Raw genomic sequence first — 17,245 nt, 5'->3', positions numbered from 1 at the left:
AGAGTATTTAGAGGTGGTTTGGGAGGAATTGTTAAGAGCAGCTTGCACACACATTTTAAAACACAGAATATTTGCAGGACTTTTGCAGAATGCTTTTTGCAGGAAGCAACAAAGTATCGAGAGCAGTTTGCCTGGGAGAGTATGTGATCTTTGCAGGCAGAGGAGAACAGTTTCGTCCTCAGAGAGGGAGGGTGTGAAACAGAGAGAGAGACAGAAATCAATGCCAGAAGGACAAGCTGGCAGACTTTGAAAGGCTGTCTGGTCAAAGTAGAAGACTGGCGGCTGAAAGGTGACCTGAAAGAAAGACCTGAAGAGGGCAAGTTTCGTCAGCAAGACAGATTGAAAAGGAATCAGTTGGGATGTCCTGGAAAAGGAATCTCCCTCTGAAAACCAGCAAAAACCCTCCATAGTGGTAACCATTTGCCTGTTAAACACCAAAGTCAAGTGAACTTTGTTAATGTTAACTTCTACAAGAATTTCCTGCAACCCGTGAGATTGGAATGTGATCCAAAGAACTTTTCTAATCTTAAATATACATTAGACACACCTGCGCTTAATACTAGAGGGGGGATTAAGTAGGTTAGGTAGGTTAAGGAAGTTGGATAAGTTATAAGTTAAAGTTTAATTCTGTTTTCTTATTCAATTGTAATTAAAAACTAACTTTTAGAAAGTTCACCAGACTTTGACACTTGAAAGGTAAATGGTTACCACTCAGGAAGGTTCTTGTTGGTTTTCAGATAGAGATTTGTTGTTCCTTTTTAATCATCCACTTCAGTATCTTGCTGACGAAACTTGCCCCTTCAGTGTTCTCCAGATGATAACATCTTTCTTTCAGGTCAACACAAGAGTTCCTTTTTGTTTCCCTTATTCCAAGTGAAACATTAGACAGCCAGTGCTCTCCTCTTGCAAGAACCACAAGGGGTTTGACTAGGTCGTCTTACAACTGGGCTTTCCATAAGCTAGCCAGCTTGTCCCGTTCGAGTCCCAGCTGCTGTCTGCTGGCTGAAAGACTGCACAAGTGATCTCTGTGCATCACTCTCTCTCTCTCTGAGAGAAATCTTGTTTGACTCTCTCTGCATGCAAAATCACATGACCGTCTCAGAATAGAAAGTTCTCTTCCAGAAAACAGTGGCTGCAATGTGCTCTACCACCTATTGCCTTTTGTAAACAACAATCCATTAGTGAAGTCTTTTGGGTACCCTTCAAAAGCTCTGGAGCCGATATGTCTACCATGGGCCAGAGCAGCAATATTTTTAATAAGATCTGTTTATTCTGTGAAGAAGAATAGGGTGAATGGTCCTGCAGCGTATTCTATATTAAAACCTGAAGCTTTTTCTGATTCTTCTTGCGTGGGAGCAGAGGGGGCTCAAATGGTTTCTCCTAGTGTTGAGATATATCATATTATGGCAAGGGTTTAGCTTGGAAGAATTAATCAGATGGCTTCTTGGGATAAGTTAGATGTATAGAAGGTAAATCCACCTGTTAGGATAATTATAGATAAAAGAATTCTTCTTTCTTTGGCTTGGCTTCGCAGACGAAGATTTATGGAGGGGTAATGTCCACGTCAGCTGCAGTCTCGTTTGTGGCTGACAAGTCCGATGCGGGACAGGCAGACACGGTTGCAGCGGTTGCAAGGGAAAATTGGTTGGTTGGGGTTGGGTTTTGGGTTTTTCCTCCTTTGTCTTTTTTCAGTGAGGTGGGCTCTGCGGTCTTCTTCAAAGGAGGTTGCTGCCCGCCGAACTGTGAGGCGCCAAGATGCACGGTTTGAGGCGATATCAGCCCACTGGCGGTGGTCAATGTGGCAGGCACCAAGAGATTTCTTTAGGCAGTCCTTGTGCCTTGTACAAGGTACAAGATAAAAGAATAAACCCAAGAGTAATTACATAGGAAATAGTTTGTGCTACTGTGGGTAGGGCTCCTATAAAAGCACAGTTTGAGTTTGAGGCTCACTCTGAGGCTAAGATTGTATCGACTGTTAGGCTTGAGGTGGCTAAAATAAATAGTAGGCCTAAATTGAGGTTTAGAATTGCATATGGTCTGGGGAAGGGTATTCATATTAGGAGGGTTAGTGTTAGTGCTATGGTTGGAGCTCGAAAGAAACGTGTTTGTGGTGAAAATGATGGTCGGATTGGTTCTTTTGTAAATAGTTTTAGGCCTTCAGCAATGGATTGTTGACGTCTATCGATAGCCAAAAGAAAAATGGTCTCTCATGCTCCAAAGTGTATTGAAGGGAAAAGCACAAATTGCATCCTCTAGCTTGACTACAAAGCAAGTAGCAAATTATGATCCTGTTAAACAAGCAGTATTGAAAGCTTATGAGTTGTTTCTAGAAGCATATAGACAAAAATGTAGGAGTTTTATGGAATCATGGCATCAATCTTGTATGGATTTCACTCTGAAAATATCTGTCTGTTTTGACCATTGGTGCGCCTCAAAAGGAATAAATAATGATTTTGTCAGATTGAGAGAATTGATGTTCATTGAAGAAATTAAAAGGTGTGTTCCAAATGGGATTAAATTATACCTGGATGAGAGAGACATGGGGACGTGGTGGCAAATGGCTAAATTAGCAGACAAATTTGCCCGACTTCACCAAGGTGCATTTCAGAATACTCGGAATTTTCAGAAAGTTAATGTGTAAAAGATGACTAAGCCTGTTCATCGGGTTAGTGTGGAGCAGACGAGTAAACTTGAAATTAAGTCTGGAGAGAATATTAAGAGAAAAGATGAAGGTAAGGTGGGAAAGGACAGAACTTCTGGATTTGTATGTCATTTTTGTAAGAAACCTGGACCTGTTATTGTGAATTGTCTAGTATTGAAAAGAGACAAGAAAAGGAGGTTTTACCAGAACCATGTATTCAAAGAGTGGAATTTAAGGAGAGCAGATGTTCCAAACCTGTAAAGGGTGTCATGGATGTTTTCAAACCTTTTGTGTCAGAGGGCTTGGTTTCAGTAAAAGTGGGAGAATCACAGGTTCCAGTTAAAATTCTTAGAGACACTGGGGCTGCTCAGTCATTGTTCTTGGAAAGTATTTTAAGTCTGGATCAAAGGACTGACACAGGGGAGACACTTTGATTAAAGGGGTTGGAGGTGTGGTAGAGTCAATATTTCTTCACAATACTATGGTCAATTCAGAATTATTTAAAGGACCTGTTGTAGTAGGAGTAATTTCAATGTTATCTATGCAGGGGGTGTAATTTTTATTAGGGAATGATTTGGCAGAGGATAAAGATCAGCCTGGTAAGGATGAGGTTGAAAAGGATTGTGAGATATATCCTGTATGTGCTGTAACAAGTTCTGTGACTAAGAAAGTGATGAGAGCTGAGGAAAATCCAGTTGATAGAGACTTGCCCAGGGCTTCTGAAATAGTTTTGAAAGAGCAGGGTAATTTTGAGAGTAAATATTTTTCTTTGTCAGTGAAAACGTTAATTCAGGAACAGAAAAAAGAAACAGATCTTGTTGTCTTACGGATAAAGCATAAGTGAACAGGAGAATAAAGAAATGGTTTAGGGCTATTACTTAAAAAGGTGAATTGTTGATGAGAAAATGGAGACGTCTTGATATTCCAGCTAATGAAGTGTTGGGGGGTGTGGGGGTGGTGTAATTCATCAGGTGGTTCTTCCTTGAAATAACCAGAATGAAATATTGAATCTAGCCCACAGTACACCTTTGGGTGGTCATCTTGGTGTAAGGAAAACCATGGATAAGATTTTGAGACCATTTTTCTGGCCTGGTTTGAGTAAGGATGTTGCAAATTGGTGCCAGACATGTCATTTTTGTCATGTTGTGGGGAAACCTAAGCAGGGTCTCCAGTGGATCTATTGTAACCTATTCCTGTTGTTGAGGAACCTTTCACGAGGGTTATTGTGGATGGTGTAGGTCCCCTGCCTAAAACTATGTCTGGGAATCAGTACTTATTATGTGTACAGCATCAAGATTTCCAGAGGCTAGACCATTACAGAATATTAAAGCCACAATTGTGGTAAAGATTCTGGAAAGATTTTTCACCTTTTTTGGATTACCGAGGGAGATTCAGAGTCGTCAAAGATATAACTTTATGTCTGGGTTGTTTCAGCACATAATTTATGAGTTGGAAATAAAACAGATCACTTTATCTGCGTGCCATCCTGAAACTGAGGGAAGTTTGGAAAGGTTTCATTCCACTCTTCAAAATATGATGAGGATTTATTGTCTGGAGAATGGAAGGGATTGGGATGAAGGTTTTCCTTTCTTGTTATTTGCAGCAAGGGAAGTTGTGCAGGATTCATTAGGTTTCAGCCCTTTTGAAATTGTGTTTGGACATCAGGTTAGAGGCCCTTTAATGTTGATAAAAGAACAATGGGTTCATGAGGATGTGCAGTTGGTCTTGCTGGATTATGTCTCTAAATTTAAAGATAGGTGACAAAAAGTGTGGACTTTGGCTCAAGAGAATTTAGAAATGGCTCAGGGTAAAAGGAAGCGTTTATTTGACAGGAAAGGTCAAGTGAGGAATTTTAGGACAGGAAGTAAAGTTTTGATTTTGTTTCCACACATAACAATCCTTTGAGAGCAGGATTAGTTATATCGAAACTGAATGATGTTAACTATGGTACTAACACTCCAGATCGAAGGAATAAAACTCAGGTTTGTCACATAAATATGGTGAAACCTTATGATGAGGGTAAAGGTAGTGGAGAATAATCTGTATCAGAGGTGTTAGTTGTTGAAGGGTTGAGGAAGTCATGGATCCTAGAATTATGGAAACAGAATCTTGTGAGGGTAACCTTAAAGAAACCATGGTTCCTGTGTGCCTGTCTAACTCAACAATTTTGGAAAATTTGGAGGAAATGTTAGGTCATCTTAAGTCAGAACAGATGCAGTTGAAAGAATTAATTTTGAAATACACAAATTTATTACCTCGGGTTCCAAAAAGAACGTCAGTGATTTATCACGATGTGGATTTGGGAGAAGCAAATCCCATAAAACAACACCCATACAGAATAAACATTTAGTAGAGTAAAATCATGGATCAGGAGGTAAAACATATGTTGAGAAATGATAATATTAGACCTTGGAACTCAGATTGGAGTTCTTGTATTCTGGTGGTGAAACCAGATGGAACTGTAATGTTCTGTGCCGATTCCAGGAAGGTTAATGAAATAACTAAAACAGAAGCTTATCCTATTGTGAGAATAGATGACTGTATTGATAAAATTGGGAAGCTAAATTTCTTACGAAGTTGGATATGTTGAGGGGAAACTGGTGTGTGCCTTTAACTGAGAGTGGAAGGAATATTTCAGCTTTGGTTACTCATTCCAGTTTATACGAGTATAATATGTTACCTTTGGGCAAGAAAAATGCCTCTGCAACGTTCCAGAGGATGATTAATTTGGTTATCCAAGGGTTAACTCATACAGATGGTTATATTGACGACTTGGTCACAAAAAGTGACACATGGGAAGAACATGTAAGGGAATTGAACAAAATGTTTGCAAGATTACCCAAAGCAAATTTAACTATTAATTTAGCAGATGTCAATTTGCAAATGCCACTGTAACATACTTGGGTCATGGAGTTGGTCATGGCAACGTTGCACCTATTCAAGCTCAGGTGAATGCAATTTCTGAGTTGCTTATTCCCAATTGCAAGAAGGCAGTGCAAAGGTTTTCAGGAATGTCGGGATATTATAGGAAATTTTGCTGAGGTTGCTCTTCCTTTAACCAATCCTTTGAAGGAAGGTGAGAAATTTGTGTGAACTAAAGTTTGTCAGACAGCTTTAGAAAATTTAAAGGAGATGCTATATCATTGCCCTGTGTTAAAATCTCCTTAAGCAGTGGATGCTTGTGAGGGAACAGCAGGTGCAGTTTTATTGCAAAAACATAATGAAATTGACCATCCAGCTGCCGACTTTTCAAAAAATTCAATGTTCATCAAAGGAACTTTTCATTATTGAAAAAGAACAGTTGTCTCTCATATTTGCTCTGCAGAATTTTGCTGTACATCTCGGCATCTCTCATGGACCAATTGTGATATTTACTGACCACAATCGTCTGGTGTTTTTAAATAAAATGAAGAATAAAAACAGATTGTTAAACTGGAATTTAATATTACAAGTATATAATCTGCAAATTAATTATATCAGTTACAAATAATGTGATTACAGATTGTTTGTCAATATTTTAAAATTCATCATGTGTAAAAATACTTGCAGCTTTTTTACTTCACTATATCGTTATATATTGTTATCTCTTTAGTCATCTTAAGGGCAGTTTGGTTATAACTGAATTTAAAGTCAAAAGTTAAAATTACTTTTAAAGGGGAAGGTGTGACAGAGTATATGGAAAAGTTTTTGGGAGATAAATTGGGAAAGGTTTGTGAGAGTAGGTCACATGCAAACACTTTAAAAGAGACCTGATTTGAGGTACTGAAGCTCTGCTTATGTTAGACATAGTGGCTTCTTTCAGTTCTTTGCAAGAGCTTTGAAGGGTGCTCAAGCGACTTCACTAATGGATTGTTGTTTACCAAAGTAACAGGTGAAAGGGATGGTTGGAGCCGCATATTGTCTGCAGGAGAGCTTGCTGTTGTATTTGCATCATGTGGATTTGCAAGCAGAGAGAGTCAGAGGTTTTCTCTCAGTGTGTGTGTGTGTGTGTGTGTGAGAGAGAGAGAGAGAGACACACACACACACACACACACACACACACACACACACACACACACACACACACACACACACACACACACACGCACCCACCCACCACACACACACACACGCACCCACCCACCACACACACACACACACACACACACACACACACACACACACACACACACACACACACACACACACACAAACACACACACACACACAGATAACTTGAAAGTGTTTCAGACAGCAAGAGCAGCTGGGAGCTTGAACTGGACAAACTGGCAAGAAGTCTCAGTGTGGAAGAGAAACAGAAAGAAACTCTGTGGTGACCTGAAAGGAAAAGGTTATCATCTGGAGGACCCTGAGGGGGCAAGTTTCTTCAGCAAGACACTGATCTATCTGACTCTGGTAAACATACAATGATGTCATCTGCGAATAGGCTGATATTGTATTCATTCTCTTATTCCTTTTATCATAGTTTCCTTCCTTACCAGCTCCAGCAGTGGTTCTCTAGTTAAGGTGAACAGTGAGGGGGACAATGGGCATCCCTGTCTAGTTGACCTGTTCAATTTGAAGTGATCTGACATATATCCATTTATTGCTACCTTTGCTAATGGTCCATTATATAGTGCTCTAATCCAATTAATGATTTTTTACACTAGTTTAAATTTCTGTAGCACTTTAAACAAATCATTCCATTCTACACTGTCAAAGGTTTTCTGTGCATCAAGCGTAATAGCCGCCATTGGCATTTTATTCATTGGTGTTGCATGGTTTAAATTAATAAGTTTACAAACATTATCTGCTGCTCATTTTTTTGAACAAATCCAGTTTGATCCTCCTATCTCGAAATCGGTGCACAGTCAGTCAGTCTGTTTGCTAATAGTATGGCTATTAAATTGTAATCTGCATTTAAAATGGATCTTGGTCTGTGTGATGCTGCCGACAGCAAGACCTCTCGCATTTTTGGAATTACTGTAATTATTGCTGTTTTACATGATTCGGGTAAGATTTGGGTCTCTTCCACCTGCTTCATTACTTCTAGGAGGGGTGGGATTAATAGGTGCTTAAAGACTTTAATGAACTCTATAGGATATCCATCCTCACCTGGTGTTATAGTGTTTGGTATTTTCATTAATATATCCTCTACTTCATTCTTAAAGGGTTTTGTCAGTTTGTTTTGATCTTCTACTTGTAGTTGTGGCAGTTCGATATTAGATGAAAACTCGTCAATTTTATCATTCTTTCCTGTATTTTTGATTTGATACCATTGCTTATAGAATTTTTAAAAATTTTTTTAATATTTGATGGGTTGTACGTGATCTGTTAATCATCTTTTCTTCTCGCTAGTAATGTTCTTTTCCTTGCTCTGTTTTAAGTTGCAAGCCAATATTTTGTGGGTTTCTCTCCCAATTCGTAATATCTTTGCTTTATTTTCATAATGTATTTCTCCATTTTATATGTTTCTAGTGTTTTGTATTTTAGTTATTTTTCTCTGCCAATTCTCCCTTTTTCTCTTTGTTGTCACTTTTCACGAATTTCTTTTCTATAATTTCTATCTCTTTTTCCAACTGTTCTACTTCCCAGTTATATTCTTTTTAATTTTGATTGTATGGTAACTATTTGTCCTCCAATAAAGACCTTCATTGCATCCCATAGTATGAACTTATCTCTTACTGATTCTGTATTTATCTCGAAATATATTTTAGTTTGGTATTCAATATATTCCCTGAAATCTTGTCCTTTTACAGTATAAGGTTTAGCCTCCATCTATATGTTTTTGGTTGGACATCCGCTAATTCAATTGTTATTAACAAGGGTGAGTGATTAGATAATAGTCTTGCTTTGTATTCGGTCTTTTGAACTCTTCCTTGGATCTGAGGCGACATCAAAAACATATCTATCCTTGAGTAGGTCTTATGTCTATTCGAGTGATATGAGTACACTCTTTCTTTTGAATGTTGCCTCCTCCATATATCAATTAATTTCATATCCCGCTTTGATTTTAGCATAAATTTGGTTACTTTATTCTTTTTGTTAATTGTCTTCCCAGTTTTGTATATCATTGGGTCCAGGTTGAAGTTGAACTCCTCCCCCCCCACCCCCCCACCCCCATGCTAGAAGATATGTCCCTGTGTATTGTTAGGTCTGCTTTGTTCATGAATGAGTGAGTCAGACACCAGACTGAGTCGAAATCAAGGTTCTTTGTTCTTTATTGCCGGATTGTAACACTTGCAACTAACAGTGTTAGTTGGAGAAGGCGCATTCTGCCGTTATCAGCAAGTGGTGTTTTTTTATACCTCAGGATACGTACTTAGTAAATTATCATACCATGACATTGTCCAATGAATAAACTGTTGCTATCCTTCTCTGTTAGCCTGCTGCACATCATTCTTGTTAGTGCAAAGCTTATCTTGAGTGGACAAGGTCACATCTGCATTCTGTTACTCCTTAGTACTGGGTGACTCCTTCTCCGGTCCCATCTCATGATGTTTTTGCCTTACAATCCCTCCTTTGTCCTCTTTAGAGGACAATCTTGCCCTGACTATGCTACCACCACGTTACATTAGTTCGCCTACTATTGCCAAGCTCTAAACGGGTTCTGTTCACGGGGTTGTTCGGCTGGTGGGCGAGGGCTCCCCCCAACCCTACTTTGCGTATACCCCCCATCCATTTCCCCGATCCCATTGCCCGTTTACAAGTTTCATTCCCATTTGCCCCCAAGCAAATAACTAGCTAACCCCCCAAATATTAGTAAGTACCCAAGTTAACATATGGTCTACAATCTATTTCATAATATTTGTTCTACAATCTATTTTATAATGTTTGTGTTACAATCAATGTTATAATATTTGTGTTACAATCTATTTCATAAACCCTCCTCCCCGTCACATTCTCCATCAGACTCCAGATCGATCTCAGCAACTTTTGACGCCTCCTGTGATGTGAGATAGTCCCGCTCCGCAGCCTGCATAGCTTGATATTTCCGAGGCAGCTCATCGTGGTTGGCAAAGGCTCTCTCAATGGTCCTCATGACCAGCGTTTGAATGCATGGAATACAACAACAGCCACAAGTGATAAAAATCGAGACAGAAATGAACAATCCTAGGAAAAGTTGTCCTAACATTGTGCCCCATCTCCCAACACTCCATGTAACCAGGACAAAACAGGGTTAGAGACTCCAGATTGGGCTTTTAATTCCTTCGCCAATGCCTTAAGTTTTGTCAGCCCCTTAGTGAGTGACCCATCTGGCCCTGTGTTATTAGAGATAGAAGTGCAGCATAGATCGAACTGGAAGGTGCTATCCTTGTCTTTATCTATCTTCAGAATAACTTTTTCCCCACATGGATCCGAACTACTCTGTTGGCTTGTTTGGCAACCCATCAACAGGAATGCCCATAGGGCCCTCGGCATTGTCCACATTTGTGGACTCAGATCAGAAAGATATTTGTCTGAGTCCCCGTGATCAATATTTTCTCCTTTTATGGGTCGGTCTCTTTCTACTTTCTCATTCACTACCCGGTCCCATGCTTCAATATTCAGTCTGATAAATTTCCCTCCCTCCGAGATGGAATATCCCAGGATTTCTGTCTGTATTCACACCCCATCGCTTCCTTCACCATCGGACCCAACTGTCGGGCGTGGTGATCTTTGGCAATTCCCAAGGTTACATGTGGCACACTTTCAGCTCCTAAGCAGAACCACTCCATTTGTTCTTCTGTCATGACAACCATAGCAGCTATTCCCTCCTTACCCACAAAGATAAATGGACAATGTATCATTTCTGTCTTCCCTTCTTTTAGTTGGAGGGTTACCAAGGCGTCCAAACTATAGGGTGTAGGGAATGTTTCCCTAAGTGCTTCCCAAAATCTATTTCGAAGTGGGTCAAATTCTATTTTATCCCCCAATTTACTACTTCTAAGGATTCTCTCTATTTGCTTCAGGGCCCCTTCTGCCTTTATTTTTATCATGATAGTTCTGACATCTGCGAGTGCAAATTGTTCTTGACAAGTTTCGCGCTCAAAACAAGAGATCCATGGACCAGCCCCATTACTCATGTTCCTTTTCTGCGTCTCTAAGTCTTTTTCTATTTTCTTGGATCCCGCGGGGGTCTCGACATCCATTACTCCCCCTTCTATTTTTAGTAAAGGGGCCTGTACCTTGTCTGACGTGTCCCTATTCCCGATGTTCCTGTCATGTCCCAGTGTTTCAATATCTGGATATAAGGGACGTGACTCCTGGATCCCGTCTGGGGTATCAGGGGTACCTTGTGACTCCACATATGCATAGGGCCGGGGTCTACAAGCTATTTCTACAGGGGCCATAATAGGTGGGCTATCAGGGAGACCAAATTCTTCGAATATAGCTAGGACATTGCGGTACTGCATCTCCTTGTCTCTCATCTTTTTTTGTGCAGACTCTCGATTAAAGATTTTCTTTTCTATGTCCTGTTTGTATAATTGTATAAGACTCACTTATAAATGATTTATTGTCAGAGTACATACATGACATCAAATACATCCAGAGACTATGAGAGAGAGAGAGAGAGAGAGAGAGAGAGGGAGAGAGAGAGCATAGCGAGAGAAAGAGATAGAGAGGCAGATACACAGAGCACGAGAGATAGAGAGAGAAAATGCCTTGCACCGGCCCCACTGGGAGAAAAGTCTTCAGATTAACACTTTCGTTTCATGGTTACACCTTTAAAAGGTTCTCGTCCTGTGATCACTGGTCTGGATCAGATTGGGTCTCCCACCACTGGGAACCATCACTCCTTCCTTCCCTCCCACCTCGAGTGAGCTAAACGTCAGCCCACAATGTCTGACCTGATCCCACAATGGTGGGGGTGCGGGAAAGAGGGAGGGAGAGAGGATAAAACAGGATCCCATTTGATGCGGAGCTGGAATTGTGGGCACAAAATTAAAACCAAATTGTATTTCTCTGCCTTGCCCCACCTGGGGATTTCAGGGCAGCACCGCCACAGATTGGGATTGGGAGGGGGAGTGGGTGAGAGAGGAGGGGGGGAGAAGAGAGAGAGGGGGAGAGAAGAGAGAGGGGGAGGGGAAAGGAGGGAGGGAGAGAGCAAACCCGGACACTTCGTGGCTGGAAACTGGAAACAGGCACTTTTCCTTTCCCTTCTGTGTTTTGTTTCTTCCAGCTTATCTAAGACCCTACGCTTTAGAATTTTGTTTCCCTCACCTGTCAGGAACATCTCAGCGCTCCCGGGTAACCACCCCATCTTCCTCCAGCGATCTCCACATTTTCGGAGAATTTTTTGTTTCTCCAATGCTACATTACTGGTATTTCGCTTCCCTAACTCCTGATTAATTTCCCTAATAACTTGGTCAAAGGTCTTAGCAGACAATTGTGCAGCCATTGCTGCAGGGTCACTTCCTAATGCCTCTTTTAATTTAGGTTCTTGTCCGTTTAGGGGATCTATGTTAACGAAAATCGCTTTTAAAAATGTCTCTTTGCAGGCCGGATGAAAAAAATTTTTTAGTGAAACACTCTCTAAGTCTGGTCCTCCGGTGGACCTCAGACTGTCCTGTACACTCTGATTGCTCGTCTTCCACTCTCTGTTTTCCCAAAGAGGTCTGAAAGTTAAATTACAACTAGGAAACCAAATTTTTTGGGCTATATTTTTTTCCAGTTTCCCTGTACCAATCTATGAATTTACGTAACTTTATCTCCTTGGTGATGCTGGGAATACCCTCATTTAACTTATCAAAAATACTTCGAATAAACCGGGTGTCTCTTAAGATTCTGTCAACTTTTTCATTGATATCTCCTACCTGATCCAGACACAACTTTTGCAGCCTTTCGTCGTCGTCCTTGTACACCAGGCAGGCGTCCCTGAGTACTCTTTTTGTCGTCTCAAGGTCTCTAATGTCCGCTGTGATATTCCACCACGGCGAATTGGGGAAATAAATTCTTAAGTTTTCGTGTACAAACATTATCATACCTACCGGACATTTATAAGTGAGTCTTTATATACAATTGAGACCAATAAGCCTGAACCTTCGTTTTCTTTCAAAGCCCAACCTTCACGTGGGAGATTTCTCCTCTTAACCAGTTTAGGGCAGAAAACTCAGGTCCCCAATTGTTCATAGACCACCTTCTCACTCTATTGGACTTTGCAACGACACAATAAAGACTTTTTAAACTCTAGTAGTTTGTCGGCGAAGCACTTATCAAATGTCATTCAACCACCTTAAGGACTTTTCTTCTCGCTGTAACCACTTACGTGTTACAATCCTGGCAGTTGACGACCTTCAATTAGGGTCGTCTAATTTGTCCGATCTCCAGTTCTTACTGACAATCATAAAGATTTTAAAAGAGAGAATTTTGTTAAAACAGGCTTCTCTGGACCTTTTTATCAGCCGGCTGAGATGATTGTCAAGAAAAACAGAAACCGTCGTCCAGTGTCCACTCACCCATCACGTCGGGGTCACCAAATTGTTAGGTCTGCTTTGTTCATGAATGAGTGAGTCAAACACCAGACTGAGTCAAAATCAAGGCTCTTTGTTCTTTATTGCCGGATTGTAACACTTGCAACTAGCAGTGTTAGTTGGAGAAGGCGCATTCTGCCGTTATCAGCAAGTGGTGTTTTTTTATACCTCAGGATACGTACTTAGTAGATTATCATACCATGACATTGTCCAGTGAATAAACTGTTGCTATCCTTCTCTGTTAGCCTGCTGCACATCATTCTTGTTAGTGCAAAGCTTATCTTGAGTGGACAAGGTCACATCTGCATTCTGTTACTCCTTAGTACTGGGTGACTCCTTCTCCGGTCCCATCTCATGATGTTTTTACCTTACAGTATCCACTATCTTTAGGAAGATATCCTGCATGAATTCCTGATCCTCTTCGTTAGGTGCATGAATATTGAGCAAATTCCAAAATTCGGAGTAAATCTGGCACTTCCTCATTACATACCTGCCCGCTGGATCTGTTATTCCATCCTTTATATTAATTGGCAAATTCCTGTTAACTAGTACAGCTCTTCCCCTGGCTTTTGCATTGTATGATGATGCCACTACATGACCTACCCAGACTCTCCTCAATTTACTGTGTTCTATCTCGGTTAATTGTGTTTCTTGCACAAATGCTGTCTATTCTCTCCTTTTTGAATGATGTCAGTAACCTTTTCCTTTCAATATGATTGTGTATTCCATTAACATTTAAGGTCATATAATCCAATGCACCCAACTTATCGCTCCATTTTCAATTCTCTCTCGCCTCTTTGGCCTCTCCATCTCCTTTTTTCCGGTATTGCTCTTTGAATTATCCTTGCTCGTCTCAGTGCTCAACGACACGACTAAAAAACAAAATACCCCAGAATCCCCAATGAAAACTAACACAAAATATACTCCTAGCCAAAGTAAGTAACATTAACCCCTCCCCCTCCCCTGTATTGGGTTGTCTTTGACTCCTTGCCAGTTAACAACAGCTCCCTTTTCCACGTGGTTTGCGATAATAACCGCAAGCATCTACAGATTTTGCAGTGCAGTCCTTCCCCCTTCCCCAGCCCTCCCCAGAGAAAAACTTAACATTTTTCGATAAATATAACAAAGCTCCTTCTTTTTTCTTTTTCCCCTTATCTTTTTCAACCTCTGTATTCACATTATCATCTTTACAACTTATCTCTATGCATTGTCTGGGCAGTCTTTCTTAAAACTCCTCGTCTCATCTCGTTGACTGTATGACAATCATTCTGCAAATTTTTAGCCTTCTTTCGGATCTGAGAAGAGTCTGTTCTGCTCCCCAGGGATGAATACTTTTAGAACTGCTGGATGTCGCAGCACAAAATTTAGCCTTTTTTCCACAATACCGCTTTTGCCAAGTTACACATTCAACTGGCTCAACCATGTCCCTCCTGTACGCTTTCTTGTTACCATTTCTGATTCTCCCAACAATTGTGGAGATGTCAGCTAACATGAAGATAACAATGGAATTGTGCCTCACAGCACAGTCTTGGGTATATAATGAGTAGAGCAATGGGCTAAACACATCCTTGGAGTGCGTCGGAGTTGAGAATCAGTGGGGAGGAGACTTCATTTCCAATTTGTACTAGCTGTGGTCTTCCGATAAGAAAGTCAAGGATCCAGTTGCTGAGTGGGTTACAGAGGGCGAGAGTTTGTAGCTCCTTGACCAGCACTGAGGGAGTAATGGTATTGAAGGACAAGCTACAGTTGATGAAGAGAAGCTTTAGTTTCAGGGTCAATCTGATACCTCATCCAATAACTGCCATTTTTGGATCAACAGAGACAACCAATTTGAATTTAACTATGTCTCAATGCTACGTGGTCTCTTTTGCCTCCCTTGTTGCGAGACATTCAATGTTGATGAGCTGGAAAGGTGCTGTTCCTCCTTCAAATACTCAATGTCTATCCGATATGTTGGCGTACCTAAATTTGTATTATAAAATTAGGTGTTGCTCACCTGTATCGCATTTAAACTTTCTATGTTTATGAGGCCTTTTATTCATTATTTTCATCACTTATAAGATCACTTGGAACTTGTTTTGTGAGTTTGTGTTTTCCTTTAATGCTAGTGCAGTTATATGTACTAACAGGAGAACCTCAGAAGGGAAGGAGAAGGACGTTGGACGATAGTATAATGTTTACTTTTTAAAATCTTTCTCCATTAGCCTAATGTTCTAATTGTTTAAGCGTTTCCCACCTTTATTTCTGTTTAAATGTTATGATACTATAGATATACGTAATAGATTGATTTTTATTATACAACTGATTTTTATCTGCATATTCCTTTTTATATATTGCCATTGATTAAAGGTGTCTATTTGTTTCCTGTTTTCCTGAAGGACAATGAAAACATTGAAAAAGAATCAAAAGAAGAATGATCCTCCTGCCGGATGTGCAATAGTCCTCCTACCAGATGAGCAAAGGGCCTCCTGCTGTACTCGCTTCTTTGTTACATATGTTTTGGTCTCTTTCCACTTTTTGTGCAGATATCTTTCCTACATTTTCAGATTCAGAATCAACTTATTGTCCAGAACAAGTCATGAAATTCTATGATTTGGGGCAGCATCACAGTGGAAACATTCACGTAATAACCATCGACAACATTACTCTAAAAAGTCAAGAGAATAATGCAGAAAAAAGCAGGGCATAGGCTTTGACTCATTGAATATTGAAAGATCTGATGGAATCGTGGAAGAGGCTGTCCTTGGGGCATTGGCTGCTCGTCCTTGGGCTCCAGTACCTTTTCCCCAATGGTAGCAGAGTGAAGAGGTTATGGGCTGGTTGGTGGGGGTTTTTGATGATAGAGAATCCTTTTTTAAGATAATGTTTATGTTTTTGATGGAGGGAATTCTGTTGCCTGTGGTATCGCAGGTTGAATTAACCACCCACTTGATTTATCCTTTTCCTGAGAGTTGGCGCTTCCATTCAAGGAAGTTAAGGCAAACAGCCAGAATGTTCTCCACAGTGTACTTGTGGAGGGTAACGAGTGTCTTCGATGACATTCCAAATTTCGTCAGACTCCTCAAACATTGTAGACACTAGCGAGCCTTCTTTGTGAATGTATCAACATGGAGGGTCCAGGACAGATCTTAGAAGATGTTAACACTCGGGGATTTGAGGTTCGTGAAGACCTGCACTCCTGAGCCCTCCATGAAAACTAGGTCATGTTCTGCTGAGTTTTACCAGAAGTCCGAAATCGTCTCCTTTGTTTTGGTGACATGTAACGAAAGGTTGTTGATGTTACGCATTCAACCAGTTGATCCATGTCCCTCCTGTACGCTTCCTCATTACCATTTGTGATTCTCCCAACAATTGCAGAGTTATCTACATTACCATGTAGATAATAATGGAATTGTGCCTCACCACATGGTCATGGATTTATAATGAGTAGAGCAGTCGGCTAAGCACACATCCCTCGAGTGGTGTTAATAATCAGTGGGGAGGAGACCTTGTTTCCAATTCATACTGACTGTGGTCTTCAGATGAGAATGTCAAGGATCCATTGGCAGAGTGGATAACAGAGGTCAAGAGTTTGTAGCTTCTTGACCAGCACTGAGGGAATAGTGGTATTTAAGGACAAGCTGCAGTTGATGAAGAGCAGCTTTTAGTTCTCAGTGTCTATCTGATACCTTATCCATTCATTGGAATTTTTTTGATCAACTGAGACAACCTATTGAATTTAACTACGACTCAATCCCATGTGGTCTCTTTGTCCCCCTTGTTGCTAAATGTTGAATGTTGATGAAATGAAAAGATGGTGTGCCTCCTTCAAATACTCACTGTCTATCTGATATTGTAATATGCCTAACTTTGTAGAGAATCAGATGTTCTTCCACTGTGTCACATTTAAACTTTCTATTTTTATGGGGTCCTTTTATTCATTGTTTGTGCAACTTATAAGATCACTTGGACCCTGCTTTGTGAATTTCTGTTTTCTTTCAATGCTCGTTCAATTGCATGTATTAACAGGAGAATCTCCAGAAGGGAAGGAGAAGGAATTTGGAGTTTAGTATAATGTTTACTTTTTAAAATGTTTTCAATTAACCCTATGTTATAAATTTTAACCATTTCCCACCTTTATTTCTTTTTGCATGTTCTGATATTGTGGTTATATATAATAGATTGATTTTTA

At 40.3% G+C, this 17,245-nt stretch overlaps 1 pseudogene; it reads right to left on the bottom strand.

The window, feature by feature from the left end:
• Window positions 1-1,144: 1,144 nt before the first annotated feature.
• On the bottom strand, window positions 1,145-16,143 carry LOC138762340 (NADH-ubiquinone oxidoreductase chain 1-like; annotated as a pseudogene).
• Window positions 16,144-17,245: the final 1,102 nt, after the last annotated feature.

Source organism: Narcine bancroftii, chromosome 4 (assembly GCF_036971445.1).
Source record: "Narcine bancroftii isolate sNarBan1 chromosome 4, sNarBan1.hap1, whole genome shotgun sequence".
Lineage (NCBI taxonomy): Eukaryota > Metazoa > Chordata > Chondrichthyes > Torpediniformes > Narcinidae > Narcine > Narcine bancroftii.
Note: the sequence above shows the minus strand (reverse complement) of the source record. Positions and strands in the feature narration are given on the sequence as shown.